The 27,662-nt window shown below is 41.7% G+C and overlaps 2 protein-coding genes across 8 annotated transcripts in view; one reads left to right on the top strand and one right to left on the bottom strand.

The window, feature by feature from the left end:
• The window catches only part of ERI3 (ERI1 exoribonuclease family member 3), a 294,532-nt gene that overhangs the window by 213,956 nt on the left and 52,914 nt on the right, over window positions 1-27,662 (top strand). The gene's annotated exons all lie outside the window — the stretch shown is intronic.
• The window catches only part of DMAP1 (DNA methyltransferase 1 associated protein 1), a 114,386-nt gene continuing 105,867 nt past the window's right edge, over window positions 19,144-27,662 (bottom strand). Inside the window, exons 13-14 of the transcript XR_012086367.2 lie at window positions 27,105-27,237; window positions 19,144-19,601 (exon numbers count right to left, since the gene is read on the bottom strand). The gene's annotated coding sequence lies outside the window, so the exon portion shown is untranslated. The remainder of the gene's footprint in view (window positions 19,602-27,104; window positions 27,238-27,662) is intronic.

Genomic DNA, 27,662 nt, shown 5'->3' with positions numbered 1-27,662 from the left:
GAGTTGCTGTGACCCGTGACATGTTTCTTCCCGTTGCACTGACATCCCTTTCTTGAAGGCCTGACTTACAGCTCCTTCTTGCTTAAAACTGGAGCGTTCTGTTAATTGGTTTAAGCCTCACTGCCCCGTGTCCTAGCTGGTATGTGCAAGATAATGAACTTGGAGTGTTTTTAATAGCTGATCACAGACACACTAGTCCCAGGATAAGAGCAAGAGACTGACAAGGTGGGTCAGGTGGAAACTCTTATTGGACTACTGTTTGTTAGAGGATGAGACAGGCTTTAAAATATCACAGAGCTCTTCTGCAGATCTGGGGAAAAACTGTCCAAAATCTACGTTCAAATACATGACAGCTAGTATATTTCCATGTACAATGCTAGTGATCTGACTGAAATAATGCATTACTTCAACAGATGAGTACGACCCTTTAAGAGAAACAAGAATTTTCTTGTCTTTCCAGCTGGAGGTAGATGCATCTCCCAACATAGGTCTGTTGTTTGAAATGGTTGGCTGCGTAGCGTCTCCTCAGCCCCATAACATTCAAGCAGTACACCCATATTGTTTTATTATCACTGACAACTAATTATAAGGAGAAGAGAATAGGAAAATATGCCTGAAATCCAGTAGTAACTTGAATAGGTCCATTGAATTATAGGTGTCAACTCATTAAGTCTCTGCCGATTCAATGGGCTTAACTCTGGTTTTGACTTAACTGCCGCATTTCAGTCTATATGGCATAGAAATAACCATACAGTATATGGAAAATATAGCTGTTGGACATTAGTGAGATATAAGTTACATGTTTTTGTTTTGAATGATATTGCAGTGTGATGAACAATTAAAAAGTGGCAGTACAAAGGAGTAATAAAACAGCAGTAATAAAAAGAGAGACTGTAATAATAGAAAACCCGTCTCAAAAGGAAGGTTTTAACTGCCCCCTTAAAAGGAGCAAGACCTTGTACCAATTGTACTTTGTTAGGGAGCTGATTTCAAATTTATTGTGCTGATCTTCATCGATCAATTGTTGAAAAGAGCCTGCTGGTTCTTTTTCTAGTGGTAGTTCATATATTCCTCAATGATAGTTGTTTACCTTACGTACATATGGAGGAAAAGAACGGAATCAGTTCTTGCTTGTGTTGTAATTCTGAAGATCTTCTGATGACATTTAATAGGAATAAAGTATCAGACTTAAGTGCCCTAACATGGAGCTAGCTAAACAAGATGTTTAGAGAAGAGCATTGCTGTTATATATGTTTTTACTGCAGTAAGTCTACAAAGGAATAATTGAGAATGGCGTCTTTCAATAAAGAAAAAACTAAAACCTGAGTTTAAATCTAGTTTGAGTCCCAGTTTAAAGTAGTCTAGTCCCATGCTATTTAATATATACATGAAACCTTTGGGAGAGGTTGTCTAGAGCAGTGATTCTTAACCTTTGTTACTCAGATGTTTTTGGACTGCAACTCCCAGAAGCCTTCACCATCAGCTCTGCTGGCCGGGGTTTCTGGGAGTTGCAGTTCAAAAACACCTGAGTAACAAAGGTTAAGAACCACTGGTCTAGAGTTTTGGAGTTTGGTGTCATCAATATGTAGATGGCACCCAACTATTTCTCCTGCTCATTTAATTCCAAGGAACCTGTCTGAGTCTTGAATTGGTGACTGCTATTGGTAATAGACAGATGAGGATGACTACATGGAAGCATAATCCAGACAATACAGAGGAGCTTCTTGTTAGTTGAAAGGACCCAAGGCAGCTCACATCATTAAAAGGCAGTATTTAACACTAACAGTGGTGAGTATACAAATATAAGATGATCAAATAAATACCATATGGAAAAAACATTAGCGACACCAAAACACATTAAATACATAAGGTACAACAATCCATTTGAAGCCCTAAATGCAGCCAGTCACTCGGGGAAAGCTTGCTTGAAGAGAAGAGCCTTCACCTGCTTGCAGGACAGCAGATATGGGGCCAGCCTAGACTCCTGTGGGAGGGTGTTCCAAAGTTTGGGAGCAGCAACAGAGAATTGTCTCCTATGTCCCCATCAGACGCACCTGTGGTAGGACCTAGAGAAAGGCCTGTCCTGGTGATCTTAACATTGAGCAGGCTCATAAAGCGAGGTGCAGTCCTTGAGATAGCTTGGGCCCAAGCTGTTTCAGACCTTATAGGTTAATACAGCTTGGAAATGGATTGGCCAATGGAGTTGTTGTAATGGGAGTTATCTGATCCCTGTGGCCAGCCCTAGTTAGCAATCTGGCTGCTGCATTTTGCACCTTTTGAAGCTTTGTGACATCTTCTATAGGCAGCCCCACATAGAGTGTGTTATAGTAATCCAGCCAAGATATAACTAGGGCATGTGTCACTATGGCCAGATCCGATATCTCAAGGAATGGGCACACTTGATGCACTAGTTTTAATTGTGCAAATGGACACTTGGCCACCTCCAAAACCTGGACTTCCAGACTCTGATGTGAACCTAGGACCACCCCAAGCTGCACACCTATGTTTTTAGAAGGAATATAAGCCCATCCAGCACAGGCTGCATCCCTATTCGTTGATCTGCCTTTTGATTGACCAGGAACATCTCTGTCTTGTCTGGATTGAGTTTCACAACTTGGGTATTATCCTAGATTCATCCCTCGGCCTGATGCCCTAGGAGTGCATTTGTACAGTTAAAACTACTGCACTGATTGTGCTCATTCCTGGATATGTCTGATCTGGCCGTGGTGACAGATGCCTTAGTTACATCTTGTTAGGATTACTGTAATTTGCTCTATGTGGTGCTGCCTTTCCAAAGTGTTCAGAGAAATGAGTGAGTCCAAAATTCCATAGCCAGATTGTTAACTGTGGCTGCTTACAGGAATCATGTAACTCCCCTGTTACAACAGCTGTACTGATTGCCAGTCCATTTCTGAGCACAATACAAAGTGCTTGTTTTCACCTATAAAACCCTAAATTATTGGGTTAAGCTATCTGAAAGACAGAATCTCCCTATATGAGTCTGGCCAAATATTAAGATCATAAGGGGAGGCATTTATTTTGTTCTCACAATTCTCATGACTGTGTTTGGTGCGGACACATGATAGGTCCTTTTTTTTGCTGAGGCTCCCAAGCTATGACACTCCCTCCTATGGGAGACCTTAGCTGTCCTTCCACATGCAGGCAAAGACCTTTCTTGTCAGGTAGGCTTTTTCTCAGTACCTGCTACCTTTAAGAAAGCTACTTAAAATGGGGGTGCTATGTGTGTTCTTTAATATGTTTTGAGAATGTTTTTAAACCATTTTTGTCCATTAAATTTTAATTTGATATTATTTAATTTTTTTATATGTTATAATTGGGGTTTTAATATTGTTTGTTTTAATATTTTAAGCCATGGGTCCTCTTCAGAAGAAAGACAGGGTATAAATATTGTAAATAAGTTATTAAGTAAAGGAAGTAAGTAAGTAATAAATCAGTGAATCTGTGAAATTTGTTGACTTGGCAAATTCCAACAGATTAAGTCTCCTCTATTTGATACTAACAGTTCAATTTAGGACTTGGTGTTTGAATAGTATCAGAGAACACTGTAAAATTTTGTTTCATTACCAGTGACCAGTTGAATATACTGGAGACATAGTGTGTACCCTATCTGAACAGAAATTATGTAATTGTATTTTTTCATGAAGGGCTTCCTTTTTCCATATTTTGGAACATCTGGTAGGATGTTGTGACAAGTCGCACAAGTTACTATTGACACGCCTTGGCCTTGCTTGAATATTACTCAGTAGCTTGGAATTCTGGTCATTAGAGATGGGCACTAATTGCTGATTTGTGCTGGCTCATCCTGGTGGCGCTGCGGGCTAAACCGCAGAAGCCTGTGCTGCAGGGTCAGAAGACCAGCAGTTGTAAGATCGAATCCACGTGACAGAGTGAGCTCCCGTCGCTTGTCCCAGCTCCTGCCAACCTAGCGGTTCGAAAGCATGCAAGTGCAAGTAGATAAATAGGTACCACCTTGGTGGGAAGGTAACAGCGTTCCGTGTCTAAGTCGCACTGGCCATGTGACCACGGAAAGATTGTCTTCGGACAAACTCTGGCTCTATGGCTTGGAAACGGGGATGAGCACCGCCCCCTAGAGTTGAACACGACTGGGCAAAAATTGTCATCCTTTGGCTGGACAGGAATTCAGCACTTCCCAGCTCTGCCTCCTCTGGCAGGCACCTGCGTAGACACGCGCCCCCCCCCCCAGCTTCCCAGCCGCACCTCATCATGGAGCTGCCTCTGAGTGGACAACCCACTCAGGAAGCAGGGCTAGGAAGTGCTGAACACCATTCTGGTGGTTCATGCCCATCTCTATTGGTCATCATGTTGAAGTCCCTAGGCATGATGAAGACTTGCTACTCATTTGTCTGCTCAAGATGTGTTCATATGTGCTTGTTTACTGGCTGAAGAATATAAGATCTATCGATTACTTGCATGTGTGAAACATGAAAATATCAAAGATAAAACTCATTTACATAATTTAATTTCACTTCAGACATACTATTTGTTGGTTGAGGCAGTATATGCCTTAAGCTAGGAGTCACTAAAATTGAGTTACTTAATGATGTTCATTGCTCGATGCCACATGTATGTATAAAACAGTCCTCTGTGGCTCTCAGTGCTGCAAAAGAGAGTTTTCAGGCATATTGTATGCTTCATAACACAGAGACTTGATTAAGGTTTGCTTTCTCTGGGCTGTTACTAGATAAGGTTAAGAATAGACACTATTGGTGTTTCCTGTTTTCTATGCTGTTAGTGCCAGGCTAAAATCACTTGGTCTTATCATCCATCAACCTCACCATCCCCACAGTATTAAGAGCCAAACTTTCCCAAATTTACTAACTCTGATACTACCAAGAGATTCAGCTTGTTGTTACATGAGAAGTCATCATTTTTATTTTTCTGACGAAAGGTACTCTTGTCAAGTGTAGGCTACCTGCAGGAATTTGTGAGGATACTGGGTGCCTTGTCTTGGAAACACTATGTCCCAAAGTAAGAGTATCCATTTTACTTAAGCATATCCTCTGGATGAATACAGCCTCCCAAGCTCCCTGTTCTGTTGCTTATTGTATAAGAGCAAAGTAAATACCGTAATTTTCTAATGTATGCTTCAAGTCCAGGGAGCTGCAAGTTGGGCTGTTTTGCAGGAACCCTTGATTGCCTGCCCCCCTCCACCATCAAATTCTTTCTATATATAACTGCATTGAGAGAGGCATTATGGATTTGTCTCTACTTGTCTGTAAAGCAGGAGCAGCCTCTGTCCTAATGAGAAGAATATGGCTGCTAGTTAGCAGAGGGGTGGGTCCTGTAGGCTAAACGAGATAGTTAAACGGCACTGATTGAAGGTGGGGGTGAAAGGGCAGCACAATTATGTGCTGGAGAATCAAGGGCCCCGTTTGATTTGGGAGTTCTAAGCTCCCAGCCAGTGTCAGTAGTTTAGCTGAGAATTTTTTTGTAGGCCAAAGACAGGAAGGATAAAAACTATGAGAGCGATGAGTTACTATTATTAAAACCCACAGAGCCCCATCCCTGTTCAGCCTTTAACTATTTCCAAGCCCATATATTTTAGGCATGTCTGAAGGAACGCTTCACTCAGGACCCAAACTTCTGCCTCTGTCTACTAATGTGATTGATTACATATTCCAACATTATTCTGAGTTAAGAAGCAATTTGGGATGCTCTTCATATTCTAGTGATATGCAGTCTTTTAAAAATCTGGTTCACAGACACAGTACTGTAGTGGTATGGCGATTGACAGAAAGGTGTGTGTAGCAAGTTGTTTACATGAAGTCACTTGACACTTTATACTTCCTTTGACATTTTGTGTTAGTCTCATGAAGATTGCTATAAACAGGTAACAAGTGGTTTCACAAGAGTAATTTGCTCTATGTACGTCTTTTTCTAGGAACGTCTGCCCAAATTCATTTGAAGACATAGGTAAAGATAAAGGTTCCCCTTGACAATTTTTGTCCAGTCGTGTTCGACTCTAGGGGGCTGTGCTCATCCCCGTTTCCAAGCCATAGAGCCAGCGTTTTGGCCAAAGACAATCTTCCGTGGTCACATGGCCAGTGCGACTTAGACACGGAACGCTGTTACCTTCCCACCGAGGTGGTCCCTATTTATCTACTTGCATTTGCATGCTTTCGAGCCGCTAGGTTGGCGGGAGCTGGGACAAGCGACGGGCGCTCACTCCATTGCGTGGATTCGATCTTATGACTGCTGGTCTTCTGACCCTGCAGCACAGGCTTCTGCGGTTTAGCCCACAGCGCCACCACGTCCCTTTTATTTGAAGACATATGCCAGTATAAATTAATAGGTGCAAATTCCAGTGGTGAATTGCCTCTATCTAAGGAATCCATGTTTGTATTTGTGTTTGCGCACCAAGTCGCTACACTAAATGCAAACATTAACTTCTTAATTATCAGCCATTCACTGCTGATATTTATGCTGAAGAATTTAAATTGGTGAGAATAAATAGTAAGAATTGGCCTCTCTATTGCTGTTTGTATGTGGGAGACAGACACTTGTCTTAAGAAGGTCAAAATCTCCTAATTTGCCTCCTATCAAAGGTTGGCCTCTCTGACTTCAGATGCTTCAGATGTAATGAATGGCACTGCAGTTAAACAAGTTTGCAGGGTTCTTCAACCAAGAAATTTGTTTCCTATACTTCCTTTCCCATTTATTTTTACTTGCTTCAATAGCTGTAACAATCTGAACTTTTTGTATCATGCAATATGACTAATATATTTATTTCACTACATTGTATGTATCTTATGATTTCTTGGCCTTTATTCATTTGCCTTAGTAATTCTGCATCAGTTATCCTCTCCAGAGTTGTAGTTTGCTGCCTTTATTTAGACTATATGAGGCCCACACAGCTCCCCCCCCCCTTTCTCTAAAATTGTAGGGAATTAACTTTAGGGCAGATTCCCTGCTGCTCTGGCTTTATTAAATGCAAGGACATTGCAGCATTTTAGGTTACAGAATTCAAACCTGTAACAGCCGTTTCTGTTTGGGATAACAGAATAGTAAACTGCTCATCTCAGCTTTTGTCAGTTTGTTTACTTACCTTATTTCATGATTATTTTGATCTAATAATTGTGTCCATATTCCTCATAGACTTACGTACCCATCCTAAATCTGTCTCATAAAAGTCATCTCTAGCAATCCTGCCGCTTTGCCTCATCCTGACAATGCACACACACACCCCAGCACACCCCAGGACAATTTACACACTCCTCTCCAAAAGTCACATCATCCTAATCAGATTTGTATCTAAGCCTATGGTCCCCATCGCCTCCTGAGCCAAATGACGATTGCCTTTATTTACTCTAATAGGTCTCATTTGTAAATGTTAATTCCTCCCTGAAGAAAATGTCTCTTCAAGATGAGCTGGCTGCCACTGAGTTGAGCATTTCAGAGTGTGTGCAAGGTCTTTCCTCATCCCTGTAGCTGAAAACATAGGCAGATATGATTCCTATTAAGGTGGTCAGTTGTGTCTCTCTTCCTCCCTGCACAGTTCATCTTCCCCTCTCAATCTGTCTTCTGGCACCACTGTAATATCTTCATCTCTCTGGATATATTTCTTTCCACCATCTTGGAAAGAAAATTTTGTTCAGTACAGTGGATTTGACCCACTTAGGTTTTTCACTAGAGATTTTTCAGAATTTCTTGTGGTTGTTTATATTTAGTCAATGAACTGTAACAGATAAATATAGAAGTGAGTCAGTTCAATATTAATCACAAAGTCAAGCTGATAAGTTTGCATATACTAGAAAATTATAACCAAATCATCAATATTAAATAATTTTTTTGCAGCTGCAAGCTGTCATATTCCTTTGCTTCTCTCCCAAAAAGGTTTTTCTTTGTTGAAAAAGGTGGATTGTGAGTTGTAGAAGTTTCCTGGTATAGTTATACACCTTTTATTTTGGCCAGAAGAGCTGCCTGTGTTATTTTAACACCAAATCAAGGCCAGTTTTTCAAAACCATTCCCCTTAATCTCATCTACCCATCCACTTGCCACATTTTTGCCTATGTGGTCCTTGAAGATTCCCAGGGGCATTGGTCTCTGGAACTGCGCAAGGCTACCCACCACCCTAGCACCAAACCTACCACTAACAATATATTAGATTGCGAATGTCTTTCTTATACTGTCAATTTTGAGACTAAAACACAAAAGAGAGAATTGAATGTTAGCTGTAGAGGAAGATAGAGATGAAATAAATATATATCAGTCTTTCCTGTTGTCAGCTTTGGCGGTGGTTTTCCACTGGTAGTATTTTTTAAATCACCTACAGCTAGATTATTTCAACAGAAATTCTATGTGTTAAACCTGGGACCTTCTACATGTAAATTTTGTATATATTTAGTAAACCTGTGCCTTGAAGTGCACACCAACTTTTTTCCTGATGCCTTAGTCTTCAATATACAGTACAATGTTTTGCATTTACTTTTTCTACTTTGAAAGTGGGTGTGGGGGCTGAACTGGCATTCATTCACATCTGAGACCTAGATTGATATTTTAACAAATTTCATTACCATATCTGAGTGTCATCTCAAAGGACTTACAATCTACTGTTGAATCGCTAAGTAGGCTTCACTTCCTTGAATCAAAGGCTTCACTTTCTTGAATAAACTGAAGTCAGGGGGAGGTGTATATGTGGAATACTAGAGCTTATTCTCAGTTGAGACAGTGCAAGAAGCCTAGCGCAGCTCTCTCTGTGACAGGAATGACCAAATCAGAAAGGAGCAGTGGTGCTGGCTCCAAACCAACCAGTTGTGGCAGTTAACTCCCCGCCTACTCTTCCCAGGGGAAATAAAAAGAACCATTGATTTTCCTTATTGCTTGCAATGTCTAGTCTGGATTATAGCAGCACGACTGCAAACACACCTGTGAGCCAAGGACAGTGTCCATTTGGAAGGGAAGGTGTCAGTAAATACTTTGAGGTGGCAAGCTTGACTGTGAAGAGGGCATGGTTACTAACATTATTTCGAGATCAGAGCCAGATGCTGAAGAATGACTGAAAGTTAGAGGGGGGGGGGGTCAGAAGCTTGTTTAGAAAGATGAAATAGCAAGATGTTGTCATCCAAATGAAAAATTTGGGCCCCTGTGTATTTCCTTTCCATGTGACTGGGAAGAATGGAGAAATACTCAGCCTTACCCCCTGCTGCAAAATGGTTAGAGTGAATGCTGAGTTAGGTATTCAACATTTGTCTAATGTGTTGATGGCTGTGGTGGTCCCTTGCAATCCTAGCAGCAATAAGGGTCTAATTTATTGTTCCCCTCTCCTCCAACAATTCTCAGAAGTAGTGTTGTATTTGCAGAAGCTACCAAGGGCCTTCAGCACCATCTCTGTTGAACAACAATCTAAGCTTGATGGCAGAAGGCGGGGAGATGGATAAAGGGGAGAAGAATTGGAGATAAATGTTAGCTCATTTCTTAAGTAATTAGTTACCTCCTCATCCCCATGTTGTAATTGTGAACAAGCTGTAATGTTTAATTAGTGTGTAAATGAAACCCCAATTTCATAATGGCTGCAGTGACAGCGCTAAGTGAGACAGGCACAGAAGGGGCTGCATTGTTTCAGCAGGAGATGAAGCTGTCGCCCAGCAAGCCGTGCGTCACTGTGAGAAAATGGAAATGATAAACGAAGTGAGGCTAATTAGCAAAATCATACAGGCCCTGCTGATGGTTCTCATCAAGGAGAGGTAATGAAGCGGGCAGGCCAAGCTGAGAGGGGATTAATTGGAACCGATTCCTGTTCATAGAGCACCGACTTGCTCCTTTCCTCCACTGAGGCTGGGCCCTTATCCCTGGGGCCCTTTGAGGAAATGGAGTGATCAGCTCCTATTTGGAATACAGTATAAAGTCGGGGGGTTCATTGTTGGCCTGAGGAAAAAAATGGGTATTTTTTGTATGCTTTTGAAATTTGGTTGAACATTCTTTTCAGGTAGCTCTGTAGTAGGGAAGATCTTCCCAGGGATATGGCAGTTAATATTCTTTCACTTTATACCTTTCTGAACTGGTAATTGGGAAATTCCTAAAAATATATCTAGAACTTTGATAACTGTGCCTGTTACTAGTAACTACTATTGAATGTGTGGCTGGGGACCTAATTCAAACTTAGACCCACTCTGGGCAAAGTTAATATCTAGGCCCAGTATAGAGACCAAGGCTACACAGCTGGCTCTTCTCCTTGGACACACAGTGGGTAATTGACCTCCCAACATCTGGCTTTGCAGGCAGATACCTAATTCTCTGAGCTATGTATAGCTGAGCTCAAAAGAAACAGATCAGTTCTTGCTTTCTGCCTTTTTTGGCTTTGGCAAGTTGTTTAGTCATTTGAAGCTCAGGTTCCTGAATAAGGAAGAATCCTTGTGAGAGGTATTCTGCTTTTGGGTGTATTTGTTATGTTATCTCATTCGTTTGTTCATTCGTTTATCCATTCACCCATCTACCCATCCATCCAACTTATATACTGCCCTATTTTGCACGCACTCTCTGAGCGAATCACAACATGACAAATCACATTAAAATCACTTTTCCCTGTGCTGTCACAACACTGAATCCATAAAGAGCAGAAACATGATTTACATTTTACAAAGCAATTTCATAATTAATCACTTCTAATAAAATTAACTTTTCTTTCATAATTAATTAAACTATATGGCCTACCTACGCCTAATCCCACTTTCCCATAGATGCTTATATATATGTACCACAGGTCCTTTTTATAAAGTGCAAACTGCCTCTTGCCCAAGGGTGAAGAAATTATTTTGGTGTTACTACCTTCCACACTCCTGATCACCTGTGTGCAGGTACTAGTATAAGCCTTAGCTTCCTTCTTAAACATTCATGTGTTAATTAGGAATATTATGAACATGTATGTCCTCTTTCTATCTCGTTATTGTCTAGTATATGTCTGAGGAAAGCATTATAGCATACTTGGGAAGCTTTGGCCTTCTATCCCTTTGGCCTCCCCACTGCTTGAGCTGTTGTACTGAAAATCTAAAACACCACACATTCGAAAGAGGCAGAGATGACTCTGATCTAGCTGTGGAAATAAAGGGCTGTTCCAAAGCTGAACTTTATCCTTTAACTTCTTAAAAGAGATGCCCTTTTTGCAGATGTTAGACCATAATGTTCATCATGTTACATTACTTATTGACATTTATGCAAGCAGAGAGTTTGGTTTCCCTGCATGCCCTCCAACTCCACATGGCCTGAGAGGCAGCTTTGATGTCTCTCAAGGGGATGGCGTTTCATCATACTTGCACCTGCTGCTGAACCTGCCTGTGAGCAAATTCCTCCTCTGCCTGTCACTCTTTTCCCCCCTCTCTCTGTCATCTGTCTTTGTGATTATTTTTCATTTACTTAGACAAATGATCAGATATGTATAGAAAAGATTCTTGAACCATCCCTAGCTGGCTGGCTATCAATGCTACTGGGCTAAATCTCAAGAATCAGAATGCATGTTACTTTCTCCATAGGGCCTATCTACCCCTAATCCCACTTTTCCATGGATGCTTGTATATATGCAAGATGATCTTAGTTATGCCCCTTCTCTGTTGCCTGCCCTTTCCATATTTTATAGAAGTGAAGCTTGTGTAAGTAGTGACTGATACAAAATAGAATGAAAAGGATTTCCATCACATGCATGATGTTGCATTTAATCTAATGCCCCTTACTCTTCTACTCTTCCTTCTGCTGTGTAGTGAGCATTCTCCCCAGGCCTGCAATGGCTTCAAAAACGGGATGAGAAATATTATTTATTCAGTTGTTTACAGAAGCGTTTGATCGGGTATAGTTCTTCACTGCCAGCCTGTTCTGTATTATTCATTGCAATAATCTCTGCAGATTGTGATAAACTGTAACAGCGCCAGGGCAGCGAGCAGCAGGGCTTTGCTGATGCCTGCGCCGGCACCCTGCTCTAAAATATTGGCAGCTACAATCATAAATCTCAATTTACAAGTGTGACTATTGCATGGGGAGTTATAGTTATACTAATGATTGCTTCTCTGTCTTATTTTTCATGTTGCAACAGAGTAATAAATTTTTAAGAACAGCCTGGGCACAGAATGTTAGGGAAGGAAGCATGGATTGTCCGCTTCTAGCCTTCTCTACACTTGAGAGCTCTTGTTCACTTTTTGCAGGAGATGGCTAGCCTAGCAGGTTAAAGCATACTCTCTCTCTCTCTCTCTCTCTCTGTGTGTGTGTGTGTGTGTCTATCTATATATATTTATACATCTGTATCTGTCTATACACACATACATGCTCTCTGGAAGCACCCTGATTCAACAATTCATCAGGGAGAGCATTTACCAGTATGTGTATGTAGGAACTGTATATCAAACTTTTGAAAGTAGCCTTATCTCCTCCTTGGCTCTTTGTGATTAGAATTGCTTAGGAGAGACTGAATTCAGAATACATGGAAAAGTCACCTCCATTGTAGTTTCTTCAGAAAGCCCGATACAGTTGGTCTTGACTGTGACAGGGTAAGTTAGAAGGCTGGTACGGTATGGGCTTCTGTATCCCATCTTTATTGATTTGATGGTTCTGCAGACTTTTCATGATATCACCTAGAGTGGTCTATTGACTAGATAGGCGGGATATAAATAAAATAAATAAATAAAATAAATATCCACTCCATTGCTGCAGATGTTGATTTAGTGATTTACTGTATATCTGTTGAGATAGGATAAATCTAATTAATATATGCCAGAGCCAAATGAGACATCGGAACCTATGTTTCCTTCATCACTGTCAAGTCCAAACCAGGAAATGATGGTTATTATTTCTGAGTCTTAGGTTCTTAAGTTATGCTTCCATTGTACAGTACTGTGGCTTGGATGCCTTCTACTTTGGTTCTAGTCTGGGATGCCCTGCTTTGAACCAAAATGTTTTCTGAACTGGAATGTGGGTCACAAGCTTCCCTGAATATTTCCCAAGTGCTACCAAGATCTATGAAGCGTGGTAGCTGATGGATGCCTCTGTTCGAGGAGTTGACATGGTGATGTACGCAGAGCCTAGAGATATATAGATTTTTCAAAGTGGCCACTCTGAGCATAATTATAAATATCTAGCCTTTCACATGGTAAATTGCTGCTGATCAGAAACAAAACTCTGCAAGCTGAAGGCCTTCCATCTCTGCCACTTGTGATATTATTCTAGGAGACTCAACCCCTAGTCCCATCTCTTATGGGGATAGAGCAGAAACTGTTGCCTATGGGCTCTGTTTCCCATTAGTGCATTACATCCTGATGGTAACTGTTTCTGAATGATTGCCTCATATTCTAGTATGCAATGGGAAAGGAGAGAGAAAAGAGCTGGCAGGCACCAGAGATGAGCTGGTGCATTAGGCCAAAACACAGAGGATTGGTGTAGAAAATTGCAGCGCTCAGTTCTTCTAGATATGGCGGAGCTTTAACAGTGCATCATGTTAAGGTGTAGAATCATACTTTGTATTTTGGGCAAGACATGGTACTCTTGATTTTTGTGTTTGGGTTGTACACCTGCCCTTTTTTAACTCTTAGAAGTTGATTCCCAACTGCAGAAGCCATTCCCATATAGAGGTGCCTAAAACACTAAAGCACCAGACTAACCAGCCTACATATCTTCCACAGTTGTCATCCCCGTTGACTTGTTCTCTTCTTCAGCATTCTGTGTACTCATTCTCTCAACAGCATACTGTCATTCATTTCATATGGCCTGTGGATTCTTGGTCATGCTTGAAAGAGGGTGGATTAGATGCTGCTAACACCTCTTTTGGGGATGAAAGAGGGTCTTACTAGCTTTTTAATGTAATTATTGGGACAGAGCAAACCCCAACAAGTATTACCACTGTTTGAGGTGATAAAACTGAACAGTAGCTTTACTCTGTGGGAAGTTCTTTCCTTGCCTAGAGAAGGTGAAATAGAGAACTCTGGGGCTCAGTATCTTAGCAGATTGTTGATAGAAGCTAACCTTTGCTACCCTTCTCTCTATTCTTCTGGCATCATACCTGTTGCTAGCTTCCTGTGCTTGACAGCAGCCATACAGTCCTGCTCTTATTTATCTTCCAATATCGTTGCAGATATTACAGTAGCAGTAGTCAGCCAATGAATGGAATAATAATGAAGAGCCTTGGATGGGATCCAGCTTTGTTATCGCTACAATTTAGATAAAAACAAACATCATTACTTAGTCAGCAGTTGGGCTATAGCTATGGTTCATGACCTTTCTCACTCAAGGGGCCTGCAAAATAATTCCAGCACAATTATAAGCCATTAGAAATGTCCCTTTGCTCCACATCTAGGGAATAGTACAGTGGAGGCAAGCCCTGACCTGGAGTCCTAATGGTTATGTTTGGGTGCATAAGATAACTGCCCTTTCTTGCCAACCTTGAATGCAAGGCTTGTTGGCTAAACCCCCACCTTTAAATGTCCTTCCATTGGTAACATTTTGTGGCAGCTGATAGAAAGGGCCTAAACTTTAGGATCATATGGATCCAGGCTGGTTAGCGACATCTCTCCAAAAAGTAACAGCAAAGATAGCGGTTGTGAAAAGAATAGACTGTTCTTTCTCTCCCTACTCCTTGGATCATTGTTGCTCTGTGGAGTATCATTTGGAACCTTAGTCTCTCAAAGCTCATAAACCTTTGTAAGTTTAGACTCTGTTAGGACTTTTTCCTCAACTAATGTTGGGCCATATATTACTTTCAGTAGGATAATACTCATCTGGCCGTGAAGGAGAGACAGCTGAGTAGCCATTATATTGGAACTTTGCTATTTATTTTTCATTTATCCTAAAATTTTGCATCACCACTCAACCAAAAGGCACTTATAATGTCTAATACAGAAACTGTTGGCTTAAAATTACCTCTGCCTTTGCCAAGGATATGCTCTTTTTCTGATTATTCTGTTTATTAGAAGCCTTCACAGTTGTTATAAGATAGAAAGCTGCATGTTGGTTGGTTTGGGAGCAAGGGCTGTGGTAGAGATGGTCAAAATAAAATTTGTAATAGAATTGAAATCAGTGGCAGAGGCAAAAATGCAAGGTTGCCTTGAGTTAATTGTACCAGCAGAGCAGTCACTCTTTTGACTCTCCAGAAAGGGTTAGTGGCTTATTTGCTTGCTGGGTATATGTATGTGAAAGAGAGTGAATTGTGTGTACAGTATATGGTAGGTGTTTAAGTTACTTCTGCTCGGTTACTTTTTCTTCTGTTGTGTTAGTTTCTTTTCAGCACAGAAACATTTTTAAAAACCCCAGACAAAATCTTCTGCTTGTTAGAACAGCAGAGATTGAATAGAAGATGCCTGCTGGAATAGCAAAGTTTCCAGAGTTAGGCAGAGAGGATATAATTGTCAGATCTCAGTAGAGTATTTTGTAATTGTGGTATCACCACAGAAAAGGCTCTGTCTTTATTAATTCACTAGTCAAGTATTCAGAAAAGGTCCTACAAGGTCACTTAAGTAAGTTCACATGAGTAAAGGTGGTCCTTAAAATACCCTGATTGTGAACTCTTCAGTTCTCTGAAGCAACACCACCAGTTTGAGATGAGACCAGAAACAAATCCGTAGCCTGTGTGGCTATATATCAGATTGGTTACTATGTTATCCCGGGTAGGTGGGGCTCATTAGCCTTGAAAGGCAGCCCATCCAGGAGAAGGAAAACAATGATTTCAAACCACCACTGCCTTGTGGCTATATTCACTGATGGAAAAAGCTTCAGGAGTTAACCTCAAGGCAATATCTGGAGCCGGAGTCCTGGAGGCAGTTTGTGACGTTCTGGCAACTCCTGCAACGTCGCTGGAACCAGTTGTATTGGCCCATGCCTTACTATTGGACTAATCCGATGATGTGGAAAGGGGGGATTTTCTGCTTGGGTAACAGTCTGTCCTCCATATTATTTTACCCAGGCCTTATGCTCTGGAGAGGACACTCCAGCTTCACATACAGCATTGAAATAACATGGGAAGTAGCAGTTACTGGTTATAAGTCTTTGCTCAATTGGCGTAGAGCATGACACCAGGAGTTACTTCTGATGGTGGGAGAGGTCATTGCACCTCACTAGGTAGCTACCGTCTGCCTTAAGCTGGGCAGCCTCCAGCCAGTAAGGTGCTACGATGCCACGATCTGTTAACCTCATGGGGTGCATGGGGTTTAGGGTGAAAACCGACAAGCACATAGATAACCCTGCACCATGCAATAATTGTAAGAAAACTTCTAAATTTGGGCACCTGGAATGTTTAGACAATGACCCCTGGTTTTCTGACAACCTGCAGGAAGTAGGCAACGTGCACAAGACAACTGGCATTGACATGGAACTGGGTAGGCTGCAGATGGACTTTGTTGCCCTGCAAGAGATGAGATTACCAGACTCGGGCTCTGTCAAAGAAAAAAAAATTCTCGTTCTTCTGGCAGGGAATACCATTGAATGAGACCAGGGATTATGGTGTTGGCTTTGCAGTTAGAAATACTCTGCTGAGATCCATTGTTCCACCTACTGCAGGGAGTGAAAGAATCCTGTCTCTGCAGCTCCACTCATCAGCAGGACCGGTCACCCTCATTAGTGCATATGCACCAACACTGTTGTCTTCAACAGAAGGCAAAGACAAATTCTATGATGGTCTGGCAGCTACTATCAAAAAAAATCTGTGAGAGAGAGCTGCTGTTCATGCTCGGATATTTTAATGCTAGAGTTGGTGCTGATTACAATTCTTGGCCCACTTGTCTAGGCTGGTTTGGCATTGGGAAGATGAATGAAAATGGCCAACGCTTGCTGGAGTTTTGCTGTTATTATGGTCTTTGTGTCAGCAACACGTTCTTTAATACAAAGCTTCAACACAGAGCCTCTTGGAGACATCCAAGATCGAAGCACTGGCATCAGCTCAATTTGATCCTCACTAGACACTCCAGCCTTCTTAGCATTACAATCACATGCAGTTATCAGGGTTTCTTGCCCTGCACCAAACCTTGTTGGAGGGATTCCTTTATTAGCCCTTTCAGACCTTCTGGGGATTTGTGGTTCTTCTTTAATTGCAGGCTGACTTTCTACCTCACTACATTCCCCATCATCCTCATCTACTGAGGTGCTGTTGTTTGAGCTTTCTTCAGCCTCTTGCTTTGGCTCTATCTCATTTCCCTGATTTTTCTCACTTTCTCTTATGAGAATGTATATTTGGGAATTTGCATGTACCTTGTCCCAGTTTTCATGCTCACAAAAGTTAGCTGATCGGGAGATTACTACATTTTTGTTTTCATCCAGGAAACAATATGCCTTGGACCCTCTTTCATAGCCCAAAACCCTCATTTTCTTAGCTTTTGATCTCCCTTTTCTTCTGGTTTCCTTTGGTACGTGCACCCAGGCACTATATACAAACACTCTCATATGCTGTAGGGAAGGCTCTTTCCTATACAACATATAATATAGAGTTTGCTCTATAGCTGAAGACCACAGTCTGTTAACAATGTAATTCGAGATTAACAACACTTTTCCCCTGTACACATGACTCATATTAGCATCTGCTAATAGGGCATCTTTCATAGTTTGCAGTTCCTTTGTAAATGTTTTTCAGAACCACACTTAAAACAGCGTCTCACAGTCAAAGCCTTGCTTGTCTGCTCTCCCCTCCTGGAAGCAGTTCTCCTCCGCTGTGGGCTATCATCTCACCTTGCTCTATTACCATCCCTGCACAAGAATTGGAGGTTGTTCATGATTTCACGTACCATGGCTCAACGATCTCTGACATTCTTTCCTTAGATGTTGAGCTGGATAAACACATTGGCAAAGCAGCTACCATGTTCTCTAGACTCACAAAGAGAGAATGGCTTAATAAGAAACTGACGGCATATACCAAGATCCAGGTCTATAGAGCCCATGTCCTGAACACACTCCTGTACTACAGTGAGTCCTGGACCCTTTGTGCATGGCAGGAGAGGAAGTTGAACATTTTCCATATGAGTTGTCTCCGATGCATTTTTGTTTTCACCTGGCAAGACAAAGTTCCAAATAGAGTAGTCCTAGAATTACCTGGAAATGTTAGCATATATACATTACTGAAACAGTGACGTCTATGTTGGCTTGGGCGTGTCGTGAGAATGGCTGATGGTTGGGTTCCAGAAGATCTCCTCTATGAAGAATTAGTGCAGGGAAAGTACCCAAGAGGGAGACCAGAGCTGCTATACAAGGATATCTGCAAGTGGGATCTGACGGCCTTAGGAATGGACCTCAACAGATATGAAACCTTGACATCTGAGCGTTCAGCCTGGAGGCAGGCAGTGCATCATGGCCTCTCACATTTTGAAGAGACACTTGTCCAGCAGGCCGAGGCAAAGAGGCAGTCCCGAAACCAGCGAAATCAGGGAGCTGGACAGGGGACATATTGTTTTTGTCTTCAGTGTGGAAGGGATTGTCTCTCTCAAATTGGCCTTCTCAGCCACACTAGACACCATTCCAAGACCTCTATTCAGAGCATGTTACCATAGTCTCTTAAGACTGAAGGATGGCTACACTATTAGGTTATGGTCATCTCTGAGCTGCATTTTATAATAGTTGTAGTATGGGGAGTCTGATATAAATTAAAAGGTAGTTAGCTATATATTTCACAAAAGAGCGTTGTTTGATTGTTCATCCTCTGCTTTGCAGTGCAACATGTTTCATGTCACAAAAGAGAGAGGAAATTGCAATTTTCACCCCTTGCAGTGTGAGTGATGAGGTATTTTTATCATTGGGAATCTGGTTATTTCAGCTCTGAGGCAGGAAGATCCTGTTGGCATTAAACCAAAACCAGAGAAAGATTTGTAGCTGCAGAAATGATATTATTATGTTAGAAGTGTTGTGTTTGACCTGAAGGGGACTGAGTGATAGATCCAAGTGATTTCAAAGCTACTGTCTGCTTCCCCTTTGCCAGGTACTCCAGGAGAATTTGCAGATCTACATTTGGGGAGTGTAAATAACTTAAACAAACAACAGCAGGTAAAATCACATAATGCCATACTGTTACAGAAATAAATGCCTAGCAGGACATGGGCTTTTTCATTCACTCAGAACAGTAAGTCTCCTGCTTGGATCTGTACCTGCTGTCCTATGCATGTCACCATTACTGTGTTTGAGCACAGTAATTATAATATAGTTCACTGACGCCCAGGATGTCAATGTTTATTCTTGCCATCTCCTGTTTGACCACATCCAGCTTACCAAGGTTCATAGATCTTACATTCCAGGTCCCTATGCAGTATTTTTCTTTCCAGCATCGGACTCACTTCCAGGCACGTCCCCAGCTGAGCGTCCTTTTGTCTTTGGCCCAAGCACTTCATTAACTCTGGAGCTACTTGTCCTTGTCCTCCGCTCTTCCTCAGTAGCATGTTGGATGTTTTCCGACCTGAGGGGCTCATCTTCCAGCATCATATCTTTTAGCCTTTTGTTTCTGTCCATGGAGTTTTCTTGGCAAAAGTACTGGATTGGCTTGCCAGTTCCTGCTCCAGATGGATCGCATTTAGTCAGAACTCTCCACTATGACCTGTCCATCTTGGGTGTCCCTGCACAACATAGCCCATAACTTCTCTGAGTTACTCAAGCCCCTTCGCCACGACAAGGCAGCAATCTGTGAAGGGTATTATAGATTACAACTCCAATAATCTCTTAACATAGGCTATACTGCAAGCGGCTAGGTCTTCAGAACTCAAAAACATTTGGAAAACCAAAAGTTTCCCATCCATCTTTTATTATTCATAAATTAATGATGTGGTCCTAGTATCCTATTCACTTTCTAGTAAATATGCAACAGTAGACAAGGAGCTACACATTACTTAGAAGATGCATTTTATAACATTCATAGGGCCATGCACACATTGATCAGAGAATTGCCATATGCTACCAAAAAAGGGTCTGTGCTATCATTTTACATTGTTCATGTCTCTTTTATTAATGACATTATTAACTGATTGATGTAAATCTATAATGAGAGGTCATAACGGGTAACTGTTTTATTAAAGACAGAACTTTTTAAAACAGCTTTCAAGAACATATTCCCTGCTTGTGAATATTTCATGTTTAAATTTAGGGGTTTTTAGAAAACAAGTTGGCCATCGCCATATTGTTTGGGTTTGTATAGTTTGGGTTTTTATGTGAGTTCTCAACTCAGTAGGCTCTAAAAGCAATTAACAGCAAGTAAATTTATACAGATAAAAAGAGTATAAAATCATAAAAGATTAAAAAATATTAAATCAAGTATCATAATTAAATTCAGCCACATTGAAATGCTGCGGTTCACTATTGCCTTGGAAAATCCTGTTTTTCCCAAAGTAGACCATGTGTACATGTCTCATGTTGCTTCTTTATCCTGATCAGATTGGACTTCAGAAAACTGCAGGGCAGAAAGTTTTGGATTTTGAGCCATGCGGTAGGCACTGTCTGTCCAACTCTAGCTGAAGGATCAAACCTTTGAATGTTCTCTCACATAAACTTATTGTCAGTTGTATTCTGCAATGATACATTTTAACCAACCTTAAAGAATTTCTTTTTAAAAATAAAGTAAGAGAGGACAACCTTTTTATCCAGCAATGACTGGATGACATACTGCCATTTCCAGTGTCTTTCATGCATATATCCTTGGAGCAACAGTAGCAGCTGTTTGAGTGGGAAGGAACAGCAGATACTGGGGGCCGCACAATAAGAGCCACAGCTCATTTGAACCTAGAGCCTCATATAAGGTGCCCACCTCCACCTTAAATAGTATTGGACCACCAAGCTGCATATGGTATGTTGCAGTAACTCAAGTTCATTACCTCTGCCCCTTTTCACTTCATCTTTGTTAACCTATGAACCTCACATTAACCCCTTTTGACACAGTCCTGCATTGCAAACAAAAATCTGGGCTCAGTTATGTTTCTACAGCCATTTCATCTTCCCAAAAGCTCTGTTGTGCCATGTTCTGTGAATGGATATTAAATAGCTCAGCTTCTCATGGATCTGTAATTCTGATTGCAAAATTGGCAATGCCAGTAATGAGCTTGGGAGTTACTGTGTATTGGACACAGCCACTGCTTAAACCTCAATATCTTGGCCATTTAATTTAATGGGGCTTCTTAAATACCCAAAGCGATTAAGTTCACATTGTGAGCTAATCACCTACAAAATTTCATTTCTGGGAGATACAGCCTGTTTAGGAGAGAATTGGTGGTGAAAATGCCAAATGCCTGTTTCTTATTTCCTGCCACACATGCTTATCCCAGAAATGGTGAGGTGGTGGTGGAATAACTGGCTGTCCTGGACTATATACCAGATTGTTTCATGGCACAGAAAGGTTTTGTAGTAGTCATCACTCCTGTCCCCTAAAGGATCAGGCAACTTTTGTGAGATTTTTGCTGACCTAACTTAAACTCCCTGTAGATACATTGCAATACTGGCTGCAAGTCTCCAGAGTCTTTCTGCTTGTAAAATGAATGAGAAAAGAGATGTCACTCTCACTTTCACTACTTCAGCACGGTGTGTTTCAAATGCAGTTTTTGTGATCCAACAGAGGTTTTCTTCAAGGCAATGCAGAACAAGAAGTGAGGAGTGTTACTTTGCACACTGGACTGGACTTTGAACTAGAGTTTCACTGACACTTCTTGGTGTGCTGACTCATGGCAGTGTGGTATATGCAGGCTTCTTCACATGTACCACATGGCTCATCATCCTTCAGTTGCAAAAGAGCTTAAATTTCCGATTAGTCTTGTATTTTATTCTCCAACTTCAGCTTAAGAGATCACACCGTGAAGAATTTCAGCTAAATTATCTTTTCCAGACTATATTTGTCATCTTCCATGAGATACAAAGGCAATTTTCCTCTCCTTGTCATAGTAGTGGCCAAAGTATTTATCAGAAATAATAAATAAATGAGGAATTGGTGGGATTGGGGAAATTATGAACCATAGAGATTATCTGGCATTGTGGCACACATGTACTTTTGAATTCTGAAAAATAAGCCAATTCTCTAGTTCTTTACTGTGATCTCTCTAATATGCACATATGAGGCTACTGCTAGTCAGTGACTAGAATCCTATTGGCAATTTACACTTGCATAAGGAAAATTACTAGGACGCAGTTATCAGAGTGCTGACTGTGATACTGATCGCTCCTTGGTGTGTAGTAGAGTAAAACTGCGAACAAAGAGATTGTATCACATGAAAAAGGAAGGAAGACCATGTATTGACATCAGCAAGACTCGCTATCAAAGAAAAATGGAGGAATTTGCCCAAGCGCTTGAAGAAAGCCTTCCAGGCCTGGCTGATGCAAATGTACCTGAACAATGGGAACATTCCAATAAGGGTTTTTGTAACACTGCCTTGTCCACATTTGGCAAGAAGACCAAAAAGGCAGCAGACTGGTTCAAAGCCCATTTGGAGGAGTTGATGCCACCCACTGAGGAAAAGAGGAGAGCTCTAACAGCATACAAAGCCTGTCCTAGTGAGTACAACTTGCACGCTCTTCGACTTGCTCGTAGCAAAGTCCAGCAGACTGCCAGGAGATGTTCTAACGATTATTGGCTTCAGCTCTGCTCTCAGATACAGATAGCAGCGCACACAGGTAACATCAAGGGAATGTATGACTGTATCAAGCAGGCTTTAGGTCCAGTACAGAAGAAATCTGCTCCTTTGAGGTCTGCTACAGGCATGATCATCCAGAACTGAGCACAGCAGATGGAACGCTGGGTGCAGCACTACTGCGAGCTATATTCCAGAGAAAATGCAGTAACCAAAAAGTACAGTGGTGCCTCACACAACGATGTTAATTGGTTCCAAAAAAATCAACGTTGTGTGAAACATCGTTCTGTGAAACACCATTTCCCATAGGAATGAATTGAAAACCGGTTAATCCGTTCCAATTGGAACAGATTGCCGTCTTTAAGTGAAAAAACCCATAGGAAACATCGTTGAGTGAAACAATGTTTCCTCCATTGGAATGTATTGAAGCCGACTCAATACATTTCACTGGCTTTGCGAAGTCCTTTTCGCTCCTGTAAAAGTGCCTTACAGTGTTTGGAACAGGTTTTAAATGCTTGCAATCGTTAGCCCACCTCCTGAACCCTATGCAAACTTAATTTGATGTTGTTCTGAGTCGTCCTTAATTTTTAGTGATTTTTTGAATTTTCTCTCATTGGAATGTATTGAACTTTCCATCCAGTGCATTCCAATGAGAGAAAATTAAAAAAATCACCAAAAATTAAGGACGACTCAGAACAACACCAAATTAAGTTTGCCTAGGGTTCAGGAGGTGGGCTAACGATTGCAAGCATTTAAAACCTGTTCCAAACATTGTAAGGCACTTTTAAATGAGCGAAAACGGACATTGGAAAGGGCTCTTAGATCTCCGTTTTCCTGCTTTTGAAGTCTTTTCCGATGTCCCTTTTCGCTCATTTTTAAGTGTCTTACAATGTTTGGAACAGGTTTTAAATGGTTGCAATCGTTAGCCCACCTCATGAACCCTATGCAAACTTAATTTGGTGTTGTTCTGAGTCGTCCTTAATTTTTGGTGATTTTTTGTTTTCCCTATTTAAATGCATTGAACTGTCCATTCAATTGATTTAAATGGGGAAAATAAAAAAATCACCAAAAATTAATGAAGACTCAGAACAAAACCAAATTAAGTTTGCACATGTTTCACAAGGTGCACTATGGAATCCAAGCATTTAAAACAGGTTTCAAACATTTTAAGACACTTTTAAATGAGCAAAAAGGGACATCGTTAAGTGAAATTCCCCCATAGAGAACATCGTTAAACGATGGGGGAAATTCCTCAAAAAAACCCATCGCTGTGTGAATTCATCATTGTATGAAGCAATCGTTGTGCGAGGCACCACTGTAATTAAATAACATTGAGTGCCTGCCTGTCTTCGAAAAGTTGGACAGTGAACCAATTTTAGCAGAAATAAAAGTGGCCTTGGATTCCCTCACCTCTAGCAAGGCACCTGGGAAGGATAACATCCCTGTTGAAGTGCTGAAGTGCTGCAAAGAGATCATCACCACTGAGCTTTTGTCTTTGCTAGAGTGAAGGTGGAGTAACACAGGACATGAAGGATGCAAACATTGTCACATTATATAAGAAGAAAAGAGACAAGGGCGACTGCAATAACTACTGTGGCATCTCTCTTCTCAGCATTGTAGGGAAGCTGCTTGCCCATGTTATGCTGAAGAGACTCCAGGTGCTTGCAGTCTATCCAGAATCACAGTGTGGATTTTGAGCTAATAGATCCACCACTGACAAGGTATTTTTCCCTCAGACAGTTGCAGGAGAAATGTAGGCAACAACGACAGCCACTCTTTGTGGCCTTCATGGATCTCACAAAGGCCTTTGATTTGGTTAGCAGGGATGGCATTTTTAAAATACTTCCCAAGATTGGATGTCCACCTCAACTCCTTAACATCATCAGGTCCTTTCATGAGGAAATGAAGGGCACTGTAGTTTTTGATGGCTCAATCTCAGATCCTTTTGACATCCAAAGCGGAGTGAAACAGGGCTATGTCCTTGCGCCAACCCTGTTTGGGATCTTTTTTGCTGTCATGCTGAAGCACGCCTTTGGAACTGTAACAGAAGGTGTCTATCTCCGGACTAGATCAGATGAAAAGCTCTTTAATCTCTCTAAATTGAGAGCGAAGACCAAAGTCCAGCTGAAATGCATGCAGGACTTCCTCTTTGCCAATGATGCAGCTATTGTTGCCCACTCTGCTAAACAGCTCCAGCAACATATGAATTGTTTTAGTAAGGCCTGCCAAGACTTTGGATTAACAATCAGGCTGAAGAAAACACAAGTCATGGGCCAGGGCATGGACACACCTCCCTCTATTACCATCTCTACAAAAGAATTGGAGGTTGTTCATGACTTCGTGTACCTTGGCTCAACAGTCTCTGACACTCTCTCCCTAGACGACGAGCTGGATAAACGCATTGGCAAAGCAGCTACCATGTTCTCTAGACTCACAAAGAGATAATGGCTTAATAAGAAGCTGACAGCATATACCAAGATCCAGGTCTATAGAGCCTGTATCCTGCATGTACTGCAGTAGAGGAAGCTGAACATTTTCCATATGTGTTGTCTCTGATGCATTTTTGTTTTTACCTGGCAGGACAATGATCCAGATAGAGTAGTCCTAGAATGACCTGGAAATGTTATCATATATACATTACTGAAACAGTGATGTCTACGTTGGCTCACGTGTGTCGTGAGAATAGCTGACAGTTGGATTCCAGAAGATCTCCTCTATGAAGAATTAGTGCAGGGAAAGTACCCAAGAGAGAGACCAGAGCTGCTATACAAGAATATCTGCAAGTGGGATCTGACGGCCTTAGAAATGGACTCAACAGATATGAAACCTTGACATCTGAGCATTCAGCCTGGAGGCAGGCGGTGCATCATGGCCTCTCCCAATTTGAAGAGACACTTGTACAGCAGACCGAAGCAAAGAGGCAGTCCCGAAACAAGCAAAACCAGGGAGCTGGACACGGGACAGATTGGATTTGTCTCCAGTGTGGAAGGGATTGTCACTCTCGAATTGGCCTTCTCAGCCACACAAGACACTGTTCCAAGACCTCCATACAGAGCACGATACCATAGTCTCTTGAGACTGAAGGATGCCTACACAATGTAACTAGTTGTTTCAGGTATAATGAGTAACATTCTTAAATTATTTTCAAAAGTTTCTTTTCACTGACATTCTGATTTTTTTTTCAGAGGCATTTTGATAGGAGTCTTTGGGATTTCATACCATTCTATTATCAGTCACAAATAACAAGTGAAGAATTCTTTGGTTTTGTCTTTTTGCAAATATTTGCACGGTGCAACATCAGAATTGGTCGCTAGAGGGAACTAGAAAGAAGATCCATTATTCCAAGACCTCTATTCAGAGCGCGTTACCATAGTCTCTCGAGACTGAAGGATGCCTACTACTACTGAAGGAAAACTGCATAAATCTCAGCTGCAAATTGCTATTCATTTATGAAGTGCTGATTGGGAAGCTGGGTCTGTTCTCACTTGCATGATGGAGTATGTGCCCAGCAACACAACCACTATCTTTTAAATGAGCAGCAGTTTACAATCAAGGTGTACTTGATATCCCTTATGCAAGTGTAAATGAGCAATAAGATTCTGTCCACCCTAACGTATCTTGGGCTCAATGGACCAGTGGTCTGGTTCATTGTAAGACAGCCTCTTATCATTTGCCTCTGCTGTGTGTTTAGGTGGCACATTCTTACATAAGCTGTTATTCTCTTAAAAATGAGTGCCCACTCTTCAAAGGGAGGCATTAATTTCTGTCATATCGGTCTCACAGACATGTTTGATGAGGACAAGAAAGAGAGCCTTCTCAATGGCTGTTCCCAGGCTGTGAAACTCCCTTCCAAGGGAATCTAGGCTGGCTCCCCGTATTGTTCAAACAGCAGATAAAAGCATTTTTATTTAACAGGCTTTGGGCACTGATCAGAGTGGTTTACTGCTGGATGTTTTGTTGTTTTTAATATTTTAAACTATGTTGGTTGTGTATTTGTTTTAATCTGATAATCTGTGTAATATTGGCTTAATATTGTAATTTACTGTGTTCTTTTTCGTGGCCTCTGTGAATGCACACATATGGGTATTGTCTGCGCCTGCGCTGACTCTCTCGGAAGATTCTAGAGCTAAAAGTAACAATTTTATGGTGTGATCCTCCACGAGGTATATGCTCCTCCCACCCACCATCTTCCCCAGTTCCTTTTTTCCGCCAAGCTGAACGTTTCTCAGGAAAGATTGAGCGCTTCGTTAGTTGCCTTTTGGCTATTTTTCTAGGCTCCTTTACTGTAAGCTTTCGTTTGTTTTAATTACCTACTTAGTGATCCTCCGCGTCTTTTGTTTGCCTAATCAGCTTCCTGCAGTCCTTTTTTCCCCTTCCCCCCCTTCCCTAGTTTTTTGCTTATGGCCTCCCCGTCTCCTTTTAAAAGGTGTACGACCTGTGCGAATAAAATCGCACTTTCTGACGGTCATAACTAGTGCCTTTTTTGTTTGGGTGATGAACATCCTACCCATTCATGCCCTGCTTGTAAAAATTTAACCAAGCCGGCACTTAAACAGAAGCTCCAAAGACTTCGGTCTTACCTTTTGCAAACAGCCATGAATCCTCCTACTTTGTCTTCAGAAGCGGCTAGATCTCCTGCCCTTTCAGCCGATAGACTTCCAGCGGGCCAGTCTACCTCTGATTCTACCTCCGTGCTACCAGTTAAGGACACTGCTGAAAAAGCAAAATCGTCTGGTAAGCATAAGCTGCCCTCTTCTCAGAAGTCTCGAGCTCACGATCCCAGCTTGAAGAGAAAACCTAAACCTCCCCCTAAGAGGCCCAGAAAGGACAAAGTTCCCAGAGTGGAGCCCCCCTCAGCCTTCTCTGCCTTCCCCTATCCTCGAGGAATCGTCCAGAGAAGCCCCTGATTTAGCCTCGGACGGAGATGATGCCCATGATGTTGCGCCCCCCCGATGCCACCCCAAACCCCGACCATTGGCCTCAACGTGGCTGCGCCACAGTCCAGCCCGGCCTCAGCCCATTCCAACCCTGACTCAGGGCGGGCAGCTGAAAGCTTGGCATCCGATCTGGAGGTTCCCCTTTCGCCTCCACGGAAGAGAATGGAGAAACGAAAGCACCTCTCTCCACCAAGGTCGGTC

Source organism: Pogona vitticeps, chromosome 4 (genome assembly GCF_051106095.1).
Source record: "Pogona vitticeps strain Pit_001003342236 chromosome 4, PviZW2.1, whole genome shotgun sequence".
Classification (NCBI taxonomy): Eukaryota; Metazoa; Chordata; class Lepidosauria; order Squamata; family Agamidae; genus Pogona; species Pogona vitticeps.
Note: the sequence above shows the minus strand (reverse complement) of the source record. Positions and strands in the feature narration are given on the sequence as shown.